Below are 24,001 nucleotides of genomic sequence, written 5' to 3'. Positions count from 1 at the left end.
GAAAATGCAGTTGCTTGTATGATTTTTCACTGCTGCACTGATGTAATTTGAAGGACTTTGCAAGTATTTAGGGGGTTTTGTCTCTAAATTACACTTCTCTATAGCAGTTGATTTTAAAAGAGTGATTTTTATTTAAAACAATAAAAAAGTATCTCCTCTTAATGATATTGCATCAACAAAAGTAGTTTAGCACATGTTAGAACCTCTCAAAGCCTTTGCTGGTGAATGGTTTTCTCTTTGCCTTTGTGGAAACTGGATGTGGAGCACACTTAATGGTTTTGTTTCATAGTAGGAATTCAATGTGTAACATTGTAAGTATTTTAAATGCTATTTGCATTGATTTTCAATTGCTTGCTTAGGAAAAATCTTTGTATCACTGGTGATTTGCTTTTCCTAAACTTTGGATGTTTAAGAGCCTACAGTAGCATGTTAAGAGCTGCTGTGATGATAAAATTTTTAGGTTATCCACAGTAAGACAGTCTAACCTTCTATTAATCATATTTAAAAGTTTTTTTCTGAAGAATTTCTGCAAGAGGACTGTTTGTACAATTAAGGATGGCTTGGTTATAACAGGGCCAGTTTTAACAATCCCCTCCCCACCACTGGAAATTCTTGTGGAATAATCCCAATAATCCTACTTGGTCTGGATGGATTTGCACCTCATGTCACTTGGGCAGTCTGGGTGCTAAAGTGAGATTTGTGAGATGTGTGAGGGGCTCTTCATGCTCTGAAATGTGCAGGGGTGCCACTAGTGTCCCCGGAGTGGGATGCTGTGGGGCTTTGTGAGTGACCCTTCTGAAGAACTGCATTTCAGACTGCCTGTGGTTACATTCCACTCATGTGGAGTAGCTAGGATTTTCAGATATGCTTGGTTTCTAGCAACTTCCACTTTATTTCATCCTTTGAAGCTTAATTCATTGGCAAATCTCCCAAATTTGAAGGCACAGCCTTTCCTAATGCAATCTTAAGTAATATATTGTACAAAAATATTAGTGTTCTTGGTAAAAGTTGTACTGTTTTTTTTCTATCTATTGTAAACATTTGAGATCCCAGAGTTTTTAGATACATGTAGCTTATGTGTATACACTGATGGAAGAAAACTCTTATTATGATATTCATAATTGCTTTCCATTCATGCTACTCATTAATAAATGGTGAATTCATTAAATCTCTGGAAGACCATATAATTCTTAAAACTGATTGGGCACTACCTAAAGCACAGTGTGTTCATGATTCTATTAAAGAGAGAGTACAATAAAATATATAAATGTGCCAGATCAGAAAAGTTGTCCAATTTTATCAGGCAAAACTTCACATCTTCCAGCAGCTTCACTGAAAACCTTGAAAATTATTGTGGTAATCACAAATGTTAATTACCTTTGTAACTGTGTTCTGTTAAAATGTTGCTTTAGGCAGTGTATGCTGAACTCAGAATCCTTATCCATTTTTGTTTTCAAAGATTTTGGCACTCCTCTTGTCATAGCAGAGCAGAATTGTGTCAGTGCTCCAGCTGAATGAGCTGCTTGGATTTTACACAAATGACACTTTTATCAAATGGTTGTTTTGTGATCCACTTTGCTGTCAAACATTTCCATCTCCATCCTTTTAACTGAATTTGATATATTTCAATTAAAAAATCTCATAAATGTGGGAGCTAATTAATTTCAAATTAACTGTCATGTTTTTCCTCCTCCCACCAAGAGTTCTTATCCCTTTCTCTTCTTTTTTCTAGGTGAGTAACTGAAGGTTAACAGAATTCCTGCTTGCCAACTATCCTTATTGCTTTTCTATAGTACATGGTGGGTAAGTGAGAAAGCTACTGCTTATTATTTTGTTGGTTTTTTCTCCTTTTGTTTTTTTTTAATGAGCACACAATCAAAAATGAACAATTTATACTAACTCCTACAATGGTGTTTTAATTCTCATTGGTGTGTGCCACAATTGGCTGCTATATTAACATGCTATAAAAATGAGCAAAAGGTTTTAAACTGTATTTTATATGGGGAAGCTTGGCTTGGATTGTGTACTCAGTTTAATGGAGTTGTCTGATTGTTGTGTCCTGTTGTTGTTTAAAATGTGTGTAGGGAAGGCTTGTACTTCTAGAATTGTAAGTGTGAAAGTGGTTTGTGTAGGAGCAAGTGTTCCATGAAAGACTAAAATTCAGAAAACTATTTCACAGATTGAGAACTGTTTTTGTGGCTGCAAAACTTATGAATAAACTTGTTGTGCTTTGAACTTAATGTTCAGCATTATGCTTTGGAGTTTTATTTCCTCTGCAAAAGTTGTTAGGAAAAAAATGTCTTTGTAGGTTAATACTCAACTTATATAATTCTTAGTTGGGATTTGCATCATTTATAGCTTTTATAACTGGAAAAAAAAAGAAACGTTGTTTAAAAGTCTTCCAGAACATAAAAAAAAAGTTCTTTGCTTATGCCAGATTTACTACTTATCAACCACTGAGTGTATGATGGGAAAAACTGGCAGTAAAGACTTTTCCTGTAATCCCAGCCCTGTTGGGATGCATTGTGCAACATTACCAGCAACTCCAGTGGCAACGGGTGTTTTTGTTGGGAATGTTTGTTATATTAGTCATATATATATAACATATATCAGAACTGAATGGAAATCTTGATTTTGAGGGTCAGTAATTCATCCCATAGGAAAATATTCTGTGGTTTTCAATTTTTTTATTCAGTGATTCCTTAATAGGTACAATGTATGGAATATTTACAGAGCCAAAATTGATTCAAATGTGGCAGTAGTTCATAGGTTTTAAAGGGATTTTTGAGTAATTTCCATCTCTCTGGGTATCTCAATCTACCAAATGAAGTAACTGAAGTGTGATTTGTCTGGTCTTACCAGTTCTGTTGTTGGGAGCTAGTCACAGTTGCATTGATCTTATGAACAAACTTAAAGCAAGTTCACAAAAGAATTATTAAGGCCATTGATTTATGTTCTAGGTTGGATTCTCTTTAGAAGCATAGCTTTGAATATGGTAGTCCAGGAATAAGTAAATTAATAATGAACCAAAATCTTCCTTATTCTATGAGTAATTGCTAACATAAAAGCAATATTTCAAAAAAACCTGGAATATTTTTGTCAGCATTAATTAGCTATTGGAAAGCCTCTGATAGTGTAAGAACAGATCCAAATATTGGTGACTTACAGCTGTTGAATGTAGATTAGACTATTGATCTTCTATGCTGTATAGAAATAATGTGAATTGCATTTAATGAAGTTGGAAATCTAAGCAAACTACAGTGAAACTTTAACATAAATAAGTTAATAAAGAGTATTAGGAGCAAATCAGTTGCAAAATACCAATGCCATTTTAATTTTAAGCAACTACTAAATGTGACTGGATGCACTGTGTAATCCAAATACAGTATTTTGTAAATAAGCTGAATTGCATTTTTAAATAATAGCTGCCTTTAAAAGTTTTTGCAGGAATATCTTCTGACATGTTGATTAATTATATCAGCTTTGCTTACATACCAAAATTGGTCTTTTTCTATAAGTCAACTTCTGTTACTATTTACAGCAGTAATGGCTTTTTTAAGTGTTGGAGACAGTTTATTGCACAGTTTTTAAAAGAAAAAAAGGCAGTTTTGACTCCTGTTTTTGTAGCCAGATTGCTATTTCATTATGGCTTAAATAAAGGTTGATGTGAACACTTCACTGACTTGGAGTTAACACTGCTTAGATCTTTGGCTCTATAAACCAGAATATATCCATCCTTCCACTCTACTGTTCCTCTTCTTTTCTCCCCCAGACCTTTAGGCTTGGTTTGTGGTATGAATTGAACCATAAAATGCCTGAATATGACAATCACTGATGACAACAGGAACATTTTCCTAAATCTTTTGAGCAGATTTAAAATTCAGCTGACACAGAAGCAGGCATAGCACTTCCTATCAAAACCAGAGGCCTTTCATTCATACAGACTTTCCTGAAGCTACAAAATCAAGGTGCAGCCAAACTGCACAATTCCTGAAGTACCTCAACAATCTGAGAAGCCAGGACAGTGCCTAATAAAATAGGTTTGTTTCAAATATACCTTGATAAAGCATTTTCTCATCTGCAGGTGACTTTAATACTTGATTATTTGCCCCATTTTGAGATGAAATTTGAATTCAATAGGCTTTTGAATACTATGACTGTGCCTTGTTTTATTTGGACTAAAGAAATAATGTTTTGATAACCTGTTACTTGTTCTTTTCCATTTGGAGCTAGGTTTTTGTTGTTTGTTTTGGGTTTTTTTTCATGTGTGTTAGTATTTTGCAAGCTGCCCCCACCCTTCCAAACAAATGTGTATTGTGCATTTAAAGCACTTTCCCCCATCCCTTTTCTTTTCCTAGGGCAAGCAACTCCTTTAGAATGCCTGCATTGTACTTCAAAGTAAAATAATAGAATAGAAAGTCTAATATTCCAGACTTGATAGGGTTTTTTAATATACGCAAGAGCTACTTGTGGAGCATTTCTTAGATCTCAGCAATTACAAACCAAATTATTCATTCAATAATATCTTTAAGTCCTGTGAAACAAAGATCAGTTGGAAGTTTCTCTGTTTTGTACACTCTGTAAGAGACAATTATGACACCAGCTATGTTTGGGTATCCCTAAATAAAAGTTACTTTCTGGTTGTCTTTAAATGCTTTTTTGCTAGTACATGCATATATGGAAGAGGGATTTTGTAGAGTGCTTAAAATTAGATTTTATTCCCATTAATTTCTGCTTTGTGCATTTAGCATGGGTTTTCTTAATTTTTTTTTTTATCTTGATGAGTTGGTGTATTCACTAGATACAGTATGGTAGCACTGGTAATTCACTGTGTGGACTAACACACCTCAGCTTGCAGGTGGCTCTATAGCTTTATGATGGAAGGTGACAAATTATCCTTTAGCAGTGTCAAGTTGAAGCTGCATGGAGATGAGCTGTTTGTGTAGTGTTCCTTATTCATGTCAAGCTGACTCTGTCTGGGGTTTCATGTGTGTGATGTAAATGACCTGAGGGCAGTCATGCTGGCCAGGGAAACATAAAATAGAACAAAGTTCTGCTGAGAGGATTCATGTTTATTGCTAGCAGCTTTGTGCATAGGTATACATGACATCAAATATTTTTCCATATCAAAGTACCATGTAATGACAGCATGAATTAAGCAGGGTAATTACTAAGAAACTCCACCAAGATTTGTCATGACTGCAGCATTTTTCTATGCACTGAATGGGAGGTGTTGCTACAGGGCATGATGTACTTTGTCTATGACCTGCAGCTTAATTGAACATCTTATTATGTTTTTGTTTGATTACTTACAGTGCTGAAAATATCCCATGTGACTTCTAATATAAATAAAATATATTATCCTTCTTTCAGCTTGCAAGAAGCAGTGGAGGGCAGGAGTAAGATGATATAGAGGAGCCAGGGAAGGGAGTAGAGGGAGCTGATATTCATTGGGAGCTGAAAGTATGGCATGAGAGAAGGAAGAACTCTTGGTTTGATGTTAAAGAAATAAATAAGTGAGAATCCTGGAGGATTTTTCTAGGATTACTGGATCTTTCTTCCAGAAGACAGATGTTCATCTGGTCCCTGTGTTAGCTTGGGAAAGACAGCAGAGCAACTAAGCAGCCACAGAATATCTTGAAGTTGCTGGCTGTTCTTACAGGTAACTCTAGTCTAGTTTGTGCTATTTATCAGGATAGAATGAAGACTACTGATTAATGACGTTCCCAGAGGGTCTCTCTGGCTACCTGGATGCTCTTTTCCATGGTGATCATACAGTCTTTTTGCAGACACAAAGCCAAATTGTCTGATAGGACTGTGCTAGTTAGGTGTCTGCTCAATGATGGTGAGTGAGCTGTTTGCTCACTTTCCTCACTCCAGGCCTTTTCTATTGTTTTACCTTTCATCTAGTAAAACCCATTTTATGCTTTCTCAACTGCCTCCCATGCCTTAATTTAGATGCATGATTTAGTTGGCTTTGTTTTGGGGGCTTTTTTTCGAGGAAGGAATCATAAATTAATCTTCAAGGGAAAAGTTTATTTCTGTCTAGAAATTTCAGTCTCTTATCTTTTTGTATAGTTAAAAATATGTGAGGCCACATGTGAAGATGGATCAGCTAAACAACTTAGTAATTTCCTTATTTCCATTGTATGGCAACTTTGAGACAGATATACTTTTTTTTTTTTTTTTTTTTTGGAAGTGCCAGGTGCTTCAACAGGAATGAGCAGGTTTTTCAGAGAACAGCCAGCAGTTCCAGGCAAGCTTTATGAGTAGACCTGAGATTTTACTGCTGTTCTAGGTCCCTCAGAAGAGGAGCCAAAACATGATTTTTCTAAATGCAATATAAAGATCATTAACAATGTGCTGTTAATGCTGGTGTGAAGTAGTTTAGTCTGTGCTTTTGGACAGAGATTAACCAAATCTAGTTTTATTAGAGAAGTATTTATCAAAGTGTTATTTTTCCAAATAGTAGCAGCAGTAAAAATTGTTAGACTTTAATAAATTGTACTGTGTTATGAAAAATTCATGATTGATTCAATTGTTATGTTCCAACAATGGCAGTGGAATTCTGCATCTTCATGTCATAGTAAGACATTATAGATACAGTATGTGGTGCATTCTATATGTCTTGGGTTTTTAATATTAGACCACTTAAATATTTTTTACTGTTAAAATATTGTAGACTTTTCCATACTATTTTCAGTTGCTGAGATTGGGTTTTTTTTTCACTGGCTTGAAACCATGAGCTAAAAGTAGAAAGCTTTTAGAAAAATATGCAACTTAATTTTGTGCCATCCAAGCCCCTGATTTCTTACAAATAATTTTTATAAAAGGCACTTAGATACTGTCTCGTTCTAAATACTAAAAGTGTATCTAGTAACCATGGCTGTAAAACCATAGTCAATGAGATGAGCTTTAATTTATTGGCAAATCAATGACATATTTGTTATGTAAGTTACTCTCTGGGTTTATAGAACTTTCAGTAAAAGAGAATAATGAAATTGCTATTCAATATTTAAACGAGACCTGTGCTTTTTACTTATGTGCAACTTATGCAACAGTCATTTTAAGGTCAATTTATTTCCACTGATATGGGTCTGCTTGAGTTTGTTGGTGGGTTTTGGCCTTTTTTTTTTTTTTTTTTTGTAGTAATGAGTCTTTTTGTCCCTGCTAAATAACCTGGATAAATGGCATCATTTCACTTAGTCCTATTTTAGGGAATAATAACAGGTTTCAGATATGATTGTGATCTATTGAATATAGTCCATTAAACAATGAGAACTTGGCCCTTTTTAATAATATTATACATGGTTTATTAATAAAATTTCACCCCCTTATTGTGAATATATTCAGTAAAGTTGTCTTGAGATCAACCTGGTTGAATAAAAGCACTGACATAGCCTCAGATGCATTTTCTGAATTGGATTCAGCCTAATGAACTCCCAAAGTTTTGTGGGATAGATAGGCAAAAAACCCCAAGTGACTCCATGTAGATCCAGTTTATAATTAATTTGTATTTTTATGCTTCATATAATTCTTACTGGTTGGAAGAGCTTCTTTTGGAAGTGAATTTTTAATCCTCCTTGTAAGGTAAATTATTCTAGACATTTCCTGACTCTTCATTTAGACATTCACTATTTCATTTATGTCTTTGAAATGACTGCACTTGATGCAGTGTTCTAAGTAAATTCATATATTACAATTGCAATTTTCATGTGCCATGTTGTAGCTTCTTAATCCAGTGTCTATATTCCGTTTTCTCTATACAAATTTTGACATGTACTTTCCTGGCTTTGAGTTCCTCCTTTTATGTTCTGTAACAATGCTCCTTCTACTATTTATTCATCACTGCTCCCACTGCAAATTTTCATTTTCCCTTCTCTTCTATACATGGTAGCTTTGTTTTTCTAGACTGCTTTGTAATTTCAGCAGACAGTGAGAAAAAGTGATTGAGGCTTTGATCCTACAGTAAGCATTTCTCTCATTCTTTGAGGGGAAGAGTGACTCAGTACAGAATAAAGCTGTATAATATTACATTTATTTCATGTATGAAGTAGTGCTAAAATCTTAAGTGTGGTAATACTGAAGATGACTTCAAAATAATTATATTAATTTGCTTACTCCAATGTCAGCTGCTACCACACCTCTCTTTTTTCTTTTTTAAATTATTTCAGCAGCAATAATATTGGGACAGTTGGCAAATCAAGTCTATCTTGAAATGTTTCTCATCACATTTTTGAGGCAGAGGTGATAATTTTCTGGTTTTGATTGTTCTATAAGAAATTTGTGTTTTGAAGATCTTCTGGGTGGAAAGAGTTAGTCATAATGAGCTAAAAAATTATTCCTTATCAATGATTGCTTCCTTGAAAGTAGAATAAAGAAAATTCGTAAAAATCAGAACAGGAAGATGTAATTTTTATTTATGCAGTCACCTATTGGCAGATTTGCTTGGGTAGCCAAAGCTTAAGGGATGTTTTTTGCTTCTCACTGGAAGCCAAGGTACACTGTTTCACAACTCAATCCATTTTAGGGTGCTGACTGATTATTTCTCTACAAGTTAAATGCAGTTTTTTAAAATATCTCCCACCTTCCTGGTGATTAGCAGCTGAATTAATGGGTTGTCTCAATTTTGTTCCTTAAATCAGAGTATGGCTCCTAGAGCAAGTCCAAATAACTTAGTGCTGAAGTGACCAGACTTGGTAATGAGCATCTGGAGCAGTAAGTTTTCAATCATCCCAGCTCTCTGGGCCAGAATTCATCTTTCTGTGCCTTCAGTCATTGATTTTGCTGGGCTTTTTGCTCATTGACTCATGGCAGTGTTGCAATAGAAAGTCTTGACTGGCTAAATCAAAACCCTTTTCAGAAAGGTAGTCATGGAATGAAAAGATGAAGAAAAAAAAAAGGGAGAGAAGAGATAAATGAAGGGGAATCTGAGAGAGGGAGAAAAAATGCTGGTGTTAAACTCTGAATCAGTTTCAGAAAGGAGCAGAAATCAATAGGAGTTTCAAGTACTTTGAAAACCTCTGCATCCCTCTCTGGTTTGTTTGATCTGGACTAGCCAAAGACAGAACAACTCTTCCTCAAATCCCAAAAGATGACTGAGTGGCAAGAGGCTCCTCTTTCTTCCTCGTTTTGCATATGTTTTCATCAGTGCCAGCCTGGAGTAATTGTTGTTTTTTTTCCTGTTTACATCTAGGACAAAATGACAGATTCACAGTATGCAACCTACTCTTTCACCCCTTGATTCACTAATTATTTTTTGCACATTTGGATCATGGATTCTTGTTAGCATGCTGGTTTTGTTACAACCATATTTCTGCTAACTCAAACTCAATGGTTCCAATAGAAAAATTCAATCTCATTATTTTATTCTGACTACTAATGGAGGATTTTGAAAGATGCAAAACTGAGTAGCACAGGTTAAAAGCAGCCACTCTAGTTATCTGTAAAGTGACTTTCTCTATCAGCTTTGACAGGATTGTGCTGTGCATTCACCTCACATGGCATCCCAAAGATGATATCTTTCTCTTGCCTTCCTTTTCTTCTAAATAAAGATTTACTTCACCATATAGTCAAAGGAGGCTGATGCTTTCCATGTTATTTTTTTATACTGTGATAATCTGTTTTGGATTTGATATTCAGTAAATAGTTTCTAATGGATCATACAGTTGGTAATGTCAAGTGGTTTTTCAGCAGTTTGGGTTTTCTGTTGTTTTTAGTTTGGGGATTTTTTTTTTGGTTTTGTTTTTGAATGGTTTTGCAAATACTAAGTTGAAAAGATTAAAAAAAATAGTTTTAATTTTTTGTAACTTAAACATTGCGTAAATCGCACTTTCATTTCCACTCCATTGCATGAAAGAATTGCTGTCCAGTGCATGAATGGATTTCTCAGTTTGTGAAAAAGCTGAGAAAGCATTTACTGAGTGACTTCCTCATGTAAGCACCTCCATGTACTACACCAGGGAGATTGTTCAGCACACAGTGAGTGCTGCCGTTCCTTGAAGGTGTTTTCATTTAACATCCAGCACCAAAAATCCCAAACAAACAAAAAACCTGAAAACAAGCAGTTTGACACATCCTTCTGCAATTTTTTTAAACACAAATATATGTCCAAGACCACCTAGTAACTTCAGGATACATTTAGTTTTGGATGAGTTGGTGTTGTTGCGGTCTAAAAGTTTCATTATTTGCTGTATCTGTGGGGGGACTTGAATGTTGATGGCCTCACACTGGACAGTTTTTCACTAATCATATGAAAGGAACTTAATTCAAAGGCAGGTGATTTATAAATCTAAATGCCTGGGGAGTGCTTAAGTATCACAGGCAATATTCCTCAGTGGCCTATGGCTCAGTTTGTGAAAATAGAGGGGATGTTGGAACAGCCTGAGGTGTGCTGACTCTATCTCCTGAATAAGCTTTGTTATAGTGTTTGGGAGATAAAATTGTCTGGAAAAATGCCTTGTAAAAATATCTGAGGTGCAATGAAAGGATTCATCTGAAAATTGATCTGGCCCTAAGACTTGCTTGTCTTCCCAAGGTGGGAAAAAAGCCAAATTATATTGTTCTTGTGGAATAACTTATTAAAGAACAGCAGAGCTTGGGTATGTGGGGAAATTAATTTTCAAGTGCAAAATTTCTCAAGAAATATTTATATCTGATGGCTGCTGAATGTAGTTTTAAGCTCCTAAGGTGTGCTGTATTATAAATAATTCTTCATAAGGAAGAGAGTATAAGAGTATAAGAATTTTCAGTACTAAAGTGGCTGAGAGCTCTCTTTCTAAAGAATAATAAGGTTTTTATTGAGCAGTGAAAATTATTTCTGTATGCAGAGAATATGCTGTTTTTATCCATTTTGGAGACTTAAGTGTTTTTAGTGGTCTTTTTTTTAGCAGTCCACATGTCCATGAAGGAAAGCAAAGGAAAACTTCCAATCACCCTGTGCCCATGGTCAGCACTTGAGGCTTTTCTACTTGAAGCATTTCTACAATGCTTTTCCAAGCAGTGGAAAATTTGGCTGAGGGATATTTGCCTGTGGCATTTGAGGGCTGCTCCAGAGTGGATTGACAGGGAACACAGGAGTTGTAGGAATAACTGGAGTTGCAGAGGGAGGCAGCTAAAGACCACTCACTCTTGCTCAGCCAAGGTGTGTCTGCAGCTATTCCAGTGGAAGGAGTTTTATTCAGAAAAGTCCCTGGATTACTTGCTCTTCCTGAATCATCCAACATTGGCATCACTCTGGTAATCCCTTGGGAAATCTAATTGCTAGCAGCTTCTTAGAGGTCAATATTATAGATTGGTTTTTACAGAAAGATCAAGGAAAAGATCAAGCTGTACTCCTTGTTTGAAGCTGGGAGGGAGGAAGGACAGGTAGGAAAGGGCAGGGAGCTCAATAAGAGAATGTGATCTGTGCACTGGGGCACTGAGGCAGCTTTTCATTGTAACCTTGTATTTGATTATGGTGCTTCAGAAGTAAAGCCCAGGGGTGAAAACAGGATGGAATGATTAAGCACCAGCTCTGTTAAACAAATAATTTCCCATGGAGAAAGACTTTAATGGGTGAACTTTTTTCTGTTTTATCATGTAGATAATGTTATTTTTATTTTCTGCATCCAAACTATTTTCAAGCTCAGTTACTATCATTTTTGATTAAAAGCAATCCTGTTATTTTTTGAGGAAGGGGTTCTACCATATAAATTGTTTGTGGCAAATATAGGACATATGTAGATGCATTTGAACACTTTGGAAATTATAATAGCAAAAATGAACTTGATCTTCTTGTGGTAAAAATCAGAAATACCTTATTCTGTAAGTCAGGCATGGACTTTGTCTTATTTTCCTGGGTTTTTTTTCATCTCTTGAGTTATTCTGTTCATTTATTGTGGGAGTGTTTTAAGTAACCATATGGGTTGAACACACAGTATTGAGCAGTAGTGGCAAGCAGATAAAGTGAGTATGCAGCATAGATAAATAAGGCCAGGATAGTGTTTTTTCAAGGCACATAGTTAATGAGTGCCTTTACTTCTTATCTGAGACTTTATTAAAAGGTAAATCAAGTAGCAAACTGAAGCTATGAAAGTGGTTACTTTGCAGAATCTATTGCCTGATTAAGCATTTGAAGAATAAATTATTAGTAGATAAATATTTTATTAATGTAACCAAAATGCCAAAATAATCTTCTGCTCAATAGGAGACAGAGTCTGTGCTCTTGGTATCACAACTGCTTTTGAGTTCTGTAGCATGACCAGGCAAGCTTTCAAATGGATTTTAGAATGTCTGAAAAATGACAGAAAAACTGAGTTTCTAAACTATCTTCTGTCTGAAAAAAGTACTTGTAAAATGGCTTGATAAAACATAGAGGAAGTGGCTTGTGCTTAATTTTGGTGGTTTTTTTGGCTTTTATGGTGAGATAACAGAAGTTGATATAGATTTAGTTCACATTTAAGGGGACAACTTAATATAAAGTGACCTGTTTTATTGTCCATATATGAAGGCACTGGGAAAGGGAGAAAGGAGAAGAGTGGGATGTGATCAAAGGGGGAATGTGGTGCTGGAGGCTTAGCACCATGAAACATTGTTTTACTTTTCACTAAAAGCCTTGGTCAAGACCTCACCTTTGTGTGTTTTTTTTTTTTTTTCCTTTCATGCTGCCCAATGAAATTAGTTATACCATGCTCCTCCTGAAATTCTTCAGAATTTTTATTAATAGTGTACTTATACTATTCAAATTTGAGCTACAATAAATTGAAGAATGTAAAGAAGTATGATTTTTCAGTTTTCACCTACTTTGATTTGGGAAACATAAGTCCTCAAGGAGCTCCTAATGAGTAAACAAGTAAATGGTGATAGGTTTAAAAGGGTTCATGGGACAAGTCAGCAGACAATAGCACAGCACATCAATGCTCTAAAATCAAATTTATTGAAGCCTGAAAACCAGAAATGTGATGGGACAGCAAGGGGAAAAAGTACAAAAGGCCATCATTGGTATCTTGGGTCCCTGCAGAACCAGGAGCCCATTAGGCAAATCAGGGCTCATTTTAGCAAGGACCAAACACCTGCAGAGCTGAATCTCTTCTGCCAGAGCCACAGGGGATGAAGGCAGGAGACCCCTGTTTTTGTACTGTTGGGATTTCAAGGGCTTCCCTGGACATTTGCTATGCTTTGCTTTCACAGTTAGCAGTGTGCTGTCTTGACATGCCAGGCTTGATGAAATCTTTACTTGAGTGAGTGTTTTTCTATTTGCCATTTTGTTCCAATTATCTTTGAACAGTGCATCTTAAATAATGCTTCTCTGTAAGACAAATATTTTTCAGGTACAGTGATCTGTCAAAAAATGTTAGGATATCATAGTGTAAATTTTATCACAGGTGTCTTACATCCTGGCTTAACTAGTTTAGCATTTATTGTGCTGTAATGATTTCCATTTTCTGCTTGTTCAAATAAGCTTTTGTATTTCATGCACCTAAGTTTTGACTGACACTGGATTTTTACTCTAATATGCATTTTGATAAAGTATAGAGCAATTAGAAGGAAGATGACACTTATGAGGGAAGACAAGTAGTTTTCACTAGAGAATATCATTTATCATGCTTTTATTAGGAAAAGATAGAAAAGCTGTGTACAGTTCTGGACTGAGGGCAGTGGAGTGTAGAACTGTGTGCCCCTGTCAAATTGATAGAGTAAAGATGTTGAGGGAGAAAATGGAAACTTTCTATTCAGTGAGGAGTGGAATAAAGAAACCATTTCTAGTCATTCTTCAGCATTGATTGCCTTCATGCTTTAGGCTTAGATCAGAACTTGCACATAATAAAGAGAAAGCTGGACAAATAAGGAGATCCAGTTTGGAAAATGTATTTAGCTGAAGCTGATCCTTTGGTGTAGAGACACCAGGAAAATGTTTACATGGAAATTTAATGCAGGTGATAACTACAGTGGTGATAATACAAAGGAATAAGCTGCAGGCAGTAGCTCTGATAAAATGCAAAACATTTAGTGTGTAGTGGAATAAATGGTCCAGTGCAAGATATATGGTTCCATATTTTGGGTTTGACCTTATTGCATGGAAACAAAGCCACAAAATAAACCTATACTTCAGCTGTAGCAGTTCATAGTGGTTCTTTATTTGGCTATGTCAGGATTCACTTCAGTTTCCTTCACACCTGCCTGTACCAGTCAGACAAACACTTGGATATTCTACACCTGTTTGTACCTTTCCTCTGCAATCACTGTGGCAGCCATGGGTATATTAAATTAATCACTTGGCAATTTTATGATGCAACCTTCTAAAGCTTTAGCATAGTACAATTTTAAAGCAGTGTCATTATGGTTACCTGCTGGGGCATTTTATGTTCAGTTTTTATGATGCCTTGGTATTCATTATCTGTAGTTTAGGGTTGTCCAGATGACTGGATTTTGCAAGGCTTTGTACAAGAACATAGCATAAAGGCTTGGAATCAGGACATCTGAAAGCAAATGACAGGAAAATGAGCAAATCAGAACAGCTGCTGCTGTAACATGTACAAAAAAATTGCTGTTACTGCATCACACTTCTATTATTTGCAAAATATTAAGTTGCGATTAATTGACACTGGTTTTATTAGCCTGGGGTCAGGAATGTTCATTATGACAGAAATGGTGATTGGTGTAGCTGAGAATAACTTAGAATTTCTGTGAGACACACAGTGCAGAAATTCATCAGCTTGGGATGCATTCTTCTACAGAAAAAAAAAGTGTGAGTTGGTGTGGAAGTAGAACAGAAAACCACCTTGATGTTTTGAAAAATATTGTTTTTCACTAAAAGATAGGGGCTTGAAGCAAAATTAGAAGACAAAATTGCAGGTTGTGGGAAGAGTTTTTCACTAAAACCTGTTTCAAAATAGAGAAGGTTGTAAACTATAAAAGAAAAAATACAATAAGAAAAAAGATGACGTTTTCATCAAGTAGTGACAATCTAAGGGTAAGATAAGTTATTCAAGTTTTGATAATTCTTCTGAACTATTGAGTTTTTTAGTGGAAACAGCTCATCTGTTTGTGATCTTTCTTATTCTTTCCTGTCATTGTCCTCCTCCTAAAACATGATTTTTTTTTTTTAATGTAGGAGATATCAGAATTATCCATAATTCCGTTTGTTTGTATGTTCACTAATGGATCTTTTTTCTGTTGTTTAATTCCATCTGACATTGGAAGAAGTTGGTAGAGAGGTGGATGGTCAGAGGATTTCCATTAATATCTTCTCTTCTTTAGCTTGCTATTTAATAAGAAAACACATCATTTGAGTCAATCTGATTTTCACAGCACACTTCAAATTGTCACCCATTGAAAGTTGCAATTTAAAGTGTCTATTTTTCTCGTTTTAGGACCAGCTATTTTTATTCCTGACTTCAAGTCAGAATTGGGCCCATCTCACTTGTGTACTATATTTTTTTTCTGTATTATTTTCAATATTTCCTCTACAACTTTGCAGCATTTTTTTCATGCTTTCACATTTTGGCTTTTAGGGTTTCTTCTCTAAATTTTAATTGAAAAATTTAGTGTTTTGAGTAAGATTCAGGCTGCTACAAATAAGCACTATTTACAGTACAGCTTGTAAGTGCAAATATCAGAAGGAAGGAATTTTCTATTAAAATATCTGATTTTAACAGAACTGGTTGTATTATGGTTAAAAAACCTGTTTCCTAGCATGCTTTTCACTGTCTTGTTATGTATTCCTATTAATTAGTATTTTGCCATATGCTAGGTTATCTCTGTATATATGCTTGTGGAATAAAAGAAATTAGTAACCTAAATCTAATTAGTTCTCATATCTGACATCTACTTGAGAAAGAAATTATTTATAGTGTAAAACAAGCACTGAGAATCAGAAGCCTTTTAAGCATTATTATGAATCATGGCAATGGGAGAAAATATTTGTTGAAGATGTGACACAAATCCTAAACAAATGGCAACATAGTAATGGGATCCAGTATATTAGCTAGGAATATCCACTATTTTTGCTTTATGAAATTATTTTTTCTAAATTTCTTCTTGCATTTTAACCCTGTTTTTTTTTGGTTTTTTTTTTGTTTACCTGTTGCTTTAGTTGCCTGTCCCTTCTATACTAAAGGTTTCTCTGCAGGAGGTTCATAAGGTTAACATTTATATAATCCTAATTCATGGAAAAGGTATTAATCTCCCTTTAAAACAATCAAAATGTATTAAGGAATAATGCTTCATATTTTGGGTGCTTTCATTGAGTGACTTCCTTGGAATATTTCATAAAGTTTCCATCAGTGATGGCAGTTTGAATTTTTGGAGACTAATATATATATTGAAGAGCAAAGTATAATAGGAAAATGATATTTTGAGATACTTGACTTAATTTTTATGTCCTTGAGATACAACGAATCAACTTCCTGGAATTTTTTAGTGTGTAAGAAGGGAAGAATTTCAGCGTGCAACTTGGGGGTCTTATTTTTAATAGCGATTCAAGAAATAATTCAGTTGCTAACAGTAAGAAAACCAGCCAGAAACAGAAAAATAGAGGGAGAAATGAGGGGCACAAGTAATAGAATTTTGTTCTTGTAGTAATATTAGCTTTTTCATCAATGTAATGACTTTTATTATGTGTTGTGGTAGTCTGAATACAGTGTCTGTTCCATGCAATGACCATTACACCTGTCACTGTCTTAAATCTGAATTGGTAAACTAAATGAAATATTCTTTGTATAGGTATAAAAGTAAAGTTATATAGATATAGAAAAATTTGGAACACGGGAAAAGGAAGACATGTTTACTGAATTCTGTTTTATTTAGTTTTGCCCAGAGGAGGGGAGTACTGAGTTGTTAACAATATATTCTGTAAGAGTTTGAAAAACTTAATACTAATAGCGTTTCTCACAGCTAAAACATCTCCCTTTCCTTGATTTGAGGGAAGGTCACTCTGACAATCATTTTGTTCTGAGATCTCTGAACTTTATCTAAGAAATTGGGTGAAAAATGTATTTGCTGACCTCCACTAAGATGTCATTTGGCTTATTCTTTTTGATTGTTTCTTATTTTGATGGGTTCTTAAAATTGCCAGTTGCATTTTATTGGACTCTCATCTTCTACTTACCCCATCTTCTTTTATTGGACTTTTACTGGCCTGTCATGATCTTTATTGGATTATATTATTTTTAGCCTGAATGTTTTGCTCTTGCTAAGGAAGCTGGGGAGATGGCATGAGGAACAACACTTTTAGCAGGGTGAAGAGAGGTCTCTGTCCTTATGTGTTGGGCTCTCCTGGGGCAGTAGATCAAAAGAAAGCTGTTTATGTGAGCTTAGTAATTTCCTGACAAATAATAAGTTATCTCTCTGATGTTCAGCAGGGCACCTTCTCAAGTCCTGGGCTACTTGTGACTTGTACAAGTCACAAATGTTCCTTGCCATTGATCTTGGTGTGAGTTGAACTTCTGTTTCTGGGGGAACATGTCACTGTATTCCACCTGATTGTTATTTGGAAGTTAGGCTAGCAGAATACTTTAAGACTTGGACTGTTTTCTAAAATTTGCTGTTGCTATTCTCAGTTTCTTGGGCTTTGTATTGGCAGAGGTGACCGAGAGCCCTCTTAAAATAGCTGGGAAGATGCTGGTAGCAGTGTGCAATTGTGAGAGACATCTGACTTGAGGTTTTCTGTCTTTGTTCTACCAACATCTGTATTTATTAACCTGCCAGAACATGAAAAGTTCACACTCTCCTTTCCCTTCTCCCCATTTTCTCCTGCCCAGCACATGTAAATATTCTTTCCATGTGTTGTTGAGGAACAAGTGGCTTGAGAATATTCTTTGTTCTAGGCAAATTGCTTTATGTTTCTACTTGTTAAATATAGTCCAGACATCTATTTAATAGCAGTTTTTAATGGATTTGTGTAGCAACACAAACTTCTGAGGAAAGGGCTGACTCCTTTCAACATGAGAAATTGATAGTCTGGGTTTGAGAAGAGGAAAAAACAGTGGCTTTCCTATCAGTGCTGTCAATCTGATGACATTTGCAGTGGGTGTAATGAGTGGCAGTTGTTACCAGCTGATGGCTGTGTGGTGACCTGGGTGAAAGCAATTGCAATTGTGCTTGATTTCAGACTCTACAGGTGCCTACACTGCAGAATAAACCAACAAAACTGACAGTAATTGGCATTGGTTTCAGCAGGCTCTGTGAGAGGTCAAGGACAATCCAGCACCTCAGGACATTGCTGGGGCAGTTTGGAACTATTGGCTGAGAAGATTTCTGTGGTTTTTCCCAAGGTTTAGCTGAGCTAAGGATCAAGAGTGTTTTGGTTTTCAGCAATGTCAATTCCATAGTCTTCAGGAGGACTGTCATTCCTTTTAAAAACATAAACAGAGGAAGGGAAGAGGGCAAAAAAAATCTCATTATGAAAGCATTAATTCCCTTCTAGCAATACCCTATTGTAACTTTCTTTCACTTTTTATTAAATGAAATTGGAAATTAGCTTTTAATAGTGGTTTTGATTTCCATCTTAATTAAGAATAATGAGAAATACTAGCTGTTTTTGTGAACATGTGTGTATGCATGTATATATGTGCAAACATGTGGGTTTTATGCACAGCAATGAAGCGCAGTATATTGTGTGTAATTGGTGATTTACAACAGACAGTGGCACAATTAATAACAATTAAATTCCAGTAAATGCTTAACTGTACCTTATGCTCTATATAATTGCTCAGTAATTTTCTTTTGTATTTGCTGAAGATTCAACTATCAGGAAAATTTCTAAAATCCACCATGATCCCTGTGTATTTTGTGGGTATAAAGTGATTTTGGAGGTTTTCTTTATTTCTCTTGGGCTGGAGGGTCCCTGCTTTTAGTTTCAGCTCTGAAAGATTATTTCTTGCTTATTCTGATTAGAGAATAGCTTAGTGGTTTTTAACCTCACCCTTGTTGTCTTTTTCAGTGATAATTCAAGAAGTGATAGCAGATGTTTGTCATTTTCATATTTAAGTGTAGCTGTGTTGGACTTGTGGCAAGGACAGCTGGGGGAAGCTCATCTGGTGTTTAATGCATCATTCTGCCTTCAAATATTTTTCTTCTTGGTAGACAAAATGAGACACTGAAGAGAAGTGAGGAATTTTCTCCTCTCCAGTATAAACCAAAGTTTGAATGAATGATTATGTCAGGGTAGGTGGTATGTGCTAACCCAACCTCTTGCAAGATGATAAAGCCTGGGATCTTTTCAGCTGAGAAAATCCTTCTCTTTCCCAGTAGTTTGGATTAGGGTTGATTCTAATGGTTACAGCCCTCCCCTTTGTGCAAGACACATATGGGAACGTTCCTGGCTCCCAGAATTTTACCTGATAAAATTCATGTGACATTTTAACAGCATCAGCAAAGCAGATATATTAATTCATTATGCATTTATATTTTTCTTTTTAGTGCTGAGTACTACAAATATTTCATCAGCTAGCTGTAAGTACTCTTTAAATCAAAACTTGTGCCAACTCTTGGACAAAAAAATGTACTTTCATAAAAGAATAAAAAAAGCACCATTGGAAAGACAAGTTATATCTGTCATATTGATTATCTTTTTTTTTTTACCTTACCTCCACAATTTAGAATCTCAGAGGTTACTGCTAAATTGGCAGGGCTTTTTTTTTTTTTATCTTCCTCTGTTTAAGAATAAAATCGATCTTTCTACTGTCATAAGTTATATTTGGTGCATTTTTTCATCACATAAGTTGAAGATTTAACTTGAATATTTAGCATATAATTATGTATTTATAAATAAATGTATCAATACCTAGTGCTAAAAAGGTTAAGCTTTTGTAAACCAGCATTTAACTCTGAAGAGAGTTTGGTGTTTGAGTCCTTCAGGTGTCTTACATAAATCTTAATATAGCCATTTATTAATTTGGAAGCAGTAACTTCAGCTTTCTTCCTCTTTCTTTCTTCTCTCGGATCTTTTCTGTCCTTGTCTTCTTCCTTTTCCCTTTGCACTTTTTAACTGGAGCACAGAAACATTGGCTGGCTTTTTGTCATGAAATAGTGCCATTAAAAGGGATTTTATTAATTTCTAATCCCATGGCATAAGAAACAGATATTTGTGCTAGATTGCAGTTGAAGCAATAAAGCAATTTTTGCACAGTCTGGATGCTCACTCAACTTCTCAGACCTGGCATGAATTTTATTATTTGTTAGTTTAGACAACTTAGGATGAAAGCACAGTGCATCCAGGTACTTCTCACTATTAAAGTATTCACTGAAGAAGTATAAATAGCTATAGGCAGCAATGTTATTAAATTGATGCATCTAATTCAAGTGATTCACATGAATATTATCTCTCCCTTTGTGTTTCAGTGCTGAGCAACATCTTGTTTTCATTACTATGCATTTACATAGAACCAATAAATGCCTTTTAGAAGTATATTAATACTGTGTTTATGCAAGATGTTTTAAGAATTTGCTCTATCCTGTTATGAACAGCTTATAAACAAAACAAAAAAAGGTGCATGATAGAGAAGTTTTATATCTTGATGTTACTGCCTGTAAGAGATGTATTTTAAGGTATTTGAGATTGACCCTGGGGTAAAAGTAAGTTTAAGTTTTCTGTTTCTGTGTTAGTTCACTTTTGAGTGTCAGGACTTTTTCTTTGCCAATTTATTTTCTATTTCTGACCAGCTGATTTGACATATAGCTTGTATTTCTAGATATTTTATTGGGTGAAGCCCATTTTACTGCTTGCATGCCAAGACATTTTGTTTCTTGTTATATTCCTTGAATCAGTTATATGTTTCTCTCTGTTTGAATCTGATGCTACTTTTACTGTAATATTTATAGATGACCTGAGAAGTCTTTCATCAGTATGAATTTTGTTCCCTTGAAGTAGATTCTACCTTCTCTGACTGTACCACAAAATCAATCATTACATGAAAGTCTTCTTGGTTTTCATTTTATAATGAAGGAAAGCTGACTTTGTCACTATTGAGACAGACCTGATGATGTTGAAAACTTGATTATGGAGGATGTTTATATGGAAAAATATTGTTATTGTGGAAATAGCAGAATCTAAAACTAACATGGGTCTAAGTGGTATAAGACTGGAGAGAAGAGTCAATACTGCCTTTTCTCTGTTAAGCAGCATCCTTAGAGAAGAAGCCAGACTTCTGAAATCCATTGACTTTGTCCAATATCTTCCTTTTAATTTTATAAACCTATATGTTTATTTTTTACTTTAGATCAAGTATCATGTGAGAAACTTATGACAGTTCCTCTTTTTTTTTTATTATGGTGATATTTCAAGCCGATTCACAGCAAGAGAATAAATCTCAGCTACAGGGGTTTATTAGGTTTCTTCATGCAGTATTTGAAGTAAAGTTTAACAGCTCCTTGTGCTGTTTGTGCATCTGAGTGTACACACATACAATTATATATATAAATATACATATTGTGACCTCCTGCCTAAATAGCTGCAAGGCTACAGGATAAAGTATTTTTGTAACATCAAATAAAACATGTCTTCAGAAAATCTTAAGATGATTCTTTATATATTTTATGCTCTTGACTGTAGCATTTTTTTTATGTAAGGCCCTTGATCATCCCCAGTGATATAAGATCTATTAAAGGTTTAGGAATTAACTCTCCTCAAGCAATGCCAGTTAAACATGAAATGTATTACAGCTAATTAGTCATTATTATTCTCAGATGTTACTGTCTTTTGACTATGGCAGTGCTTTGAAAAATTGTGGCTTCCCCAGTACAGTCATCTATCACTTTTTTATGTATCATCTTCTTTCACTGCAGTTTATTGTGACATGTTTACTGGGATGTCTTAGTGTTGATTGGTATCATGCCTACTTGTGAGATGATATATTTTATTGCACTGCAGATTTTTAGATTGGATGCTATAAAATATTAGCTTCTATTGAAATAATTCTTCTTTTAATTTCAATTTTTAATGGGAGTGCTTGATACTCTAGAATATCAGGGCTAGAAACAGCTGTTTGCAGGAAAGGACATTGCAGGTGGGTTTATTTCAAGACACAGCCCTTGAGCTTCTTGGCATGACTGCAGTCACCCCTGCTGTGGGTATGGCTTTGGACCTGATAACTCCTGAATGCCCCTTCCAGTTTAATCTAGCATCTTCTCCATGGTCAGAGAGTTGCCAAAATCCTTAGGGAATTTAAGCTTGTAGACACTCCCATCAGCAAAGGTAAGGGCAAAAGCTGGCACAGGAATGCTTCATCTAGTCCAGGTCAGTACTTAATGACTCTCACTTCGAGATATTTTCCAAATTCTGTGGAATAATATTGTTTAATGCAGGAAATGTTTACACATGACTTAAGCCATTTTTTCTTTTCATTCTTCAGTATATTTATCAGGATGTCCCAAATTATGGGGGGGTTGTTTTCTCCATTGTGATTTGTTTCATTGCTTGTTATTTGTCATTTAATTGCAGTGATTATGTAAGGGACTTTGAGGAAAAGCTTAAAAATGTGAAGTAATCCCTGTCTTTTTGCATGCAATTTTTTTTCCTTCCTGCTAATAATTTTTGAAGTTTGAAACACAAGTTACCTGCCCTAAATTTTCATTTATGACATGATCTATTATAGTTTTTTTTAGCTTGTTATCTGTGTTTTATTTACAGAGTGGTTAGTACAGCTGCTGTAATATGCTAGGCTTACTGATTGAGAATATTGGAAATCTAAGATTTCCTTCATGGCCCATTTTAAAATAAACACTGTTGGAAGATATGATGGTCACTGCAATTTATTTTTGCCAAATAATGCTTATTATAATGAGCCTGGAGGTCATTGTGTGTGAGGTACAATGCTATATAACTGTCTACTATTATTTTTTATTACTGAGTAATTTACAATTCCTTTGTCAGCCTGTGACCCATGTGTGAACATTTCTGTATACCCATCAAAGCAGATTTTTTCTTTCACAGGAAAAAGAAAAAAAAAAATTCAGTCCTCATTGCCTTACAATATTCTCTGACAAAAGACATTATCATGAAATAATTGATTGTGCTGGAGAATTACAAATGTTGCAGCACCACCAAGGTCATCTAACCCTCAGCAATGTGGGTTACCCAATGATAAGAGTGCTTTGTTCAGAAATATTGGTACTGTAAAATGGTTTAATAGTAGCACAAAGAGGATGTTCAGAATGTGGGGGAAAAAAATGTTTTGAGAGAAATGCTGGCCAGAAGCAAAACCCATCCTGACAGTGGTAATGGTTTAGTGGGACACTATGGGTGATAAAAATGCTAATGACTAAAAGTTAAGTATCCTGTAGCAAGTCCATGCAGTTTGCAGTATGATCTTTGTCTTTTGAAACAGCTTGGATTTATGAACTGAACTTTATACCAAGGTGTTCTAGGAGCAGAACACATTCTTAAGCATTCTAAATCTCAAATATTTAAATCCACTGTGTCGATGATTCTAATAATAGTCTGATGACACTTAAGAGGTCAGAATAACTTTGTTTAATTGGCAGGATTTCTGTGATTCTTGAGTAGATAATTTACCCTAAGTATATTGTAATAGTAATTCAAGCTGTGGCAGATTCATCTTTCTGTCTATGGCAAGAGAGAACAATGATTTTAGTTGTCATTAGAATGTGGATATTGAAAGAAAATGTTATAACATGGATAAGCTTTGTGTGGAAAACCATGTGTCACAGGAAACAAGAGGACAGGTGCTGCAATTCATTTGTTTCTCTGTTGAAGAGACCATTTGTCTACATTCCATATACTTACACTCACAAATTAATTTAGATTGGAAAGAATATCCACTATGGCAATGAACATCTCTAGTGAGATCCTGATTAGCATCCAGAATCTTATGCTGGTAGATGGTACTTTCATTCCATACTTTGTGCAGCAGGTGCTTCAGCAGTTTTGGAATCAAGTATTTCTACTTGAAATCTTTTTTTAGGTCCCTGGCAGCCAGAGGGACATTCCTGTCCTGGGGGCACCAGGCACAGCTGGGCAAGGGAGGGGATTGTCCTGGGGCAGCCTCACCCCCAGCCCTGG

At 35.3% G+C, this 24,001-nt stretch overlaps 1 protein-coding gene and 1 long non-coding RNA gene across 5 annotated transcripts in view; both read left to right on the top strand.

The window, feature by feature from the left end:
* Positions 1-24,001, top strand: part of CADM2 (cell adhesion molecule 2) — a 549,455-nt gene that overhangs the window by 95,645 nt on the left and 429,809 nt on the right. The gene's annotated exons all lie outside the window — the stretch shown is intronic.
* LOC306799333 lies at positions 1,729-6,292 on the top strand. Its single transcript, XR_013773580.1, has 3 exons — positions 1,729-1,803; positions 3,773-4,040; positions 6,200-6,292. It is a non-coding gene; the product is annotated as an uncharacterized lncRNA (long non-coding RNA).

Source organism: Erithacus rubecula (genome assembly GCF_903797595.1).
Source record: "Erithacus rubecula genome assembly, chromosome: 1".
Lineage (NCBI taxonomy): Eukaryota > Metazoa > Chordata > Aves > Passeriformes > Muscicapidae > Erithacus > Erithacus rubecula.
The sequence above is the reverse complement of the archived record's forward strand: the minus strand, read 5'-3'. Positions and strand labels throughout refer to the sequence as shown.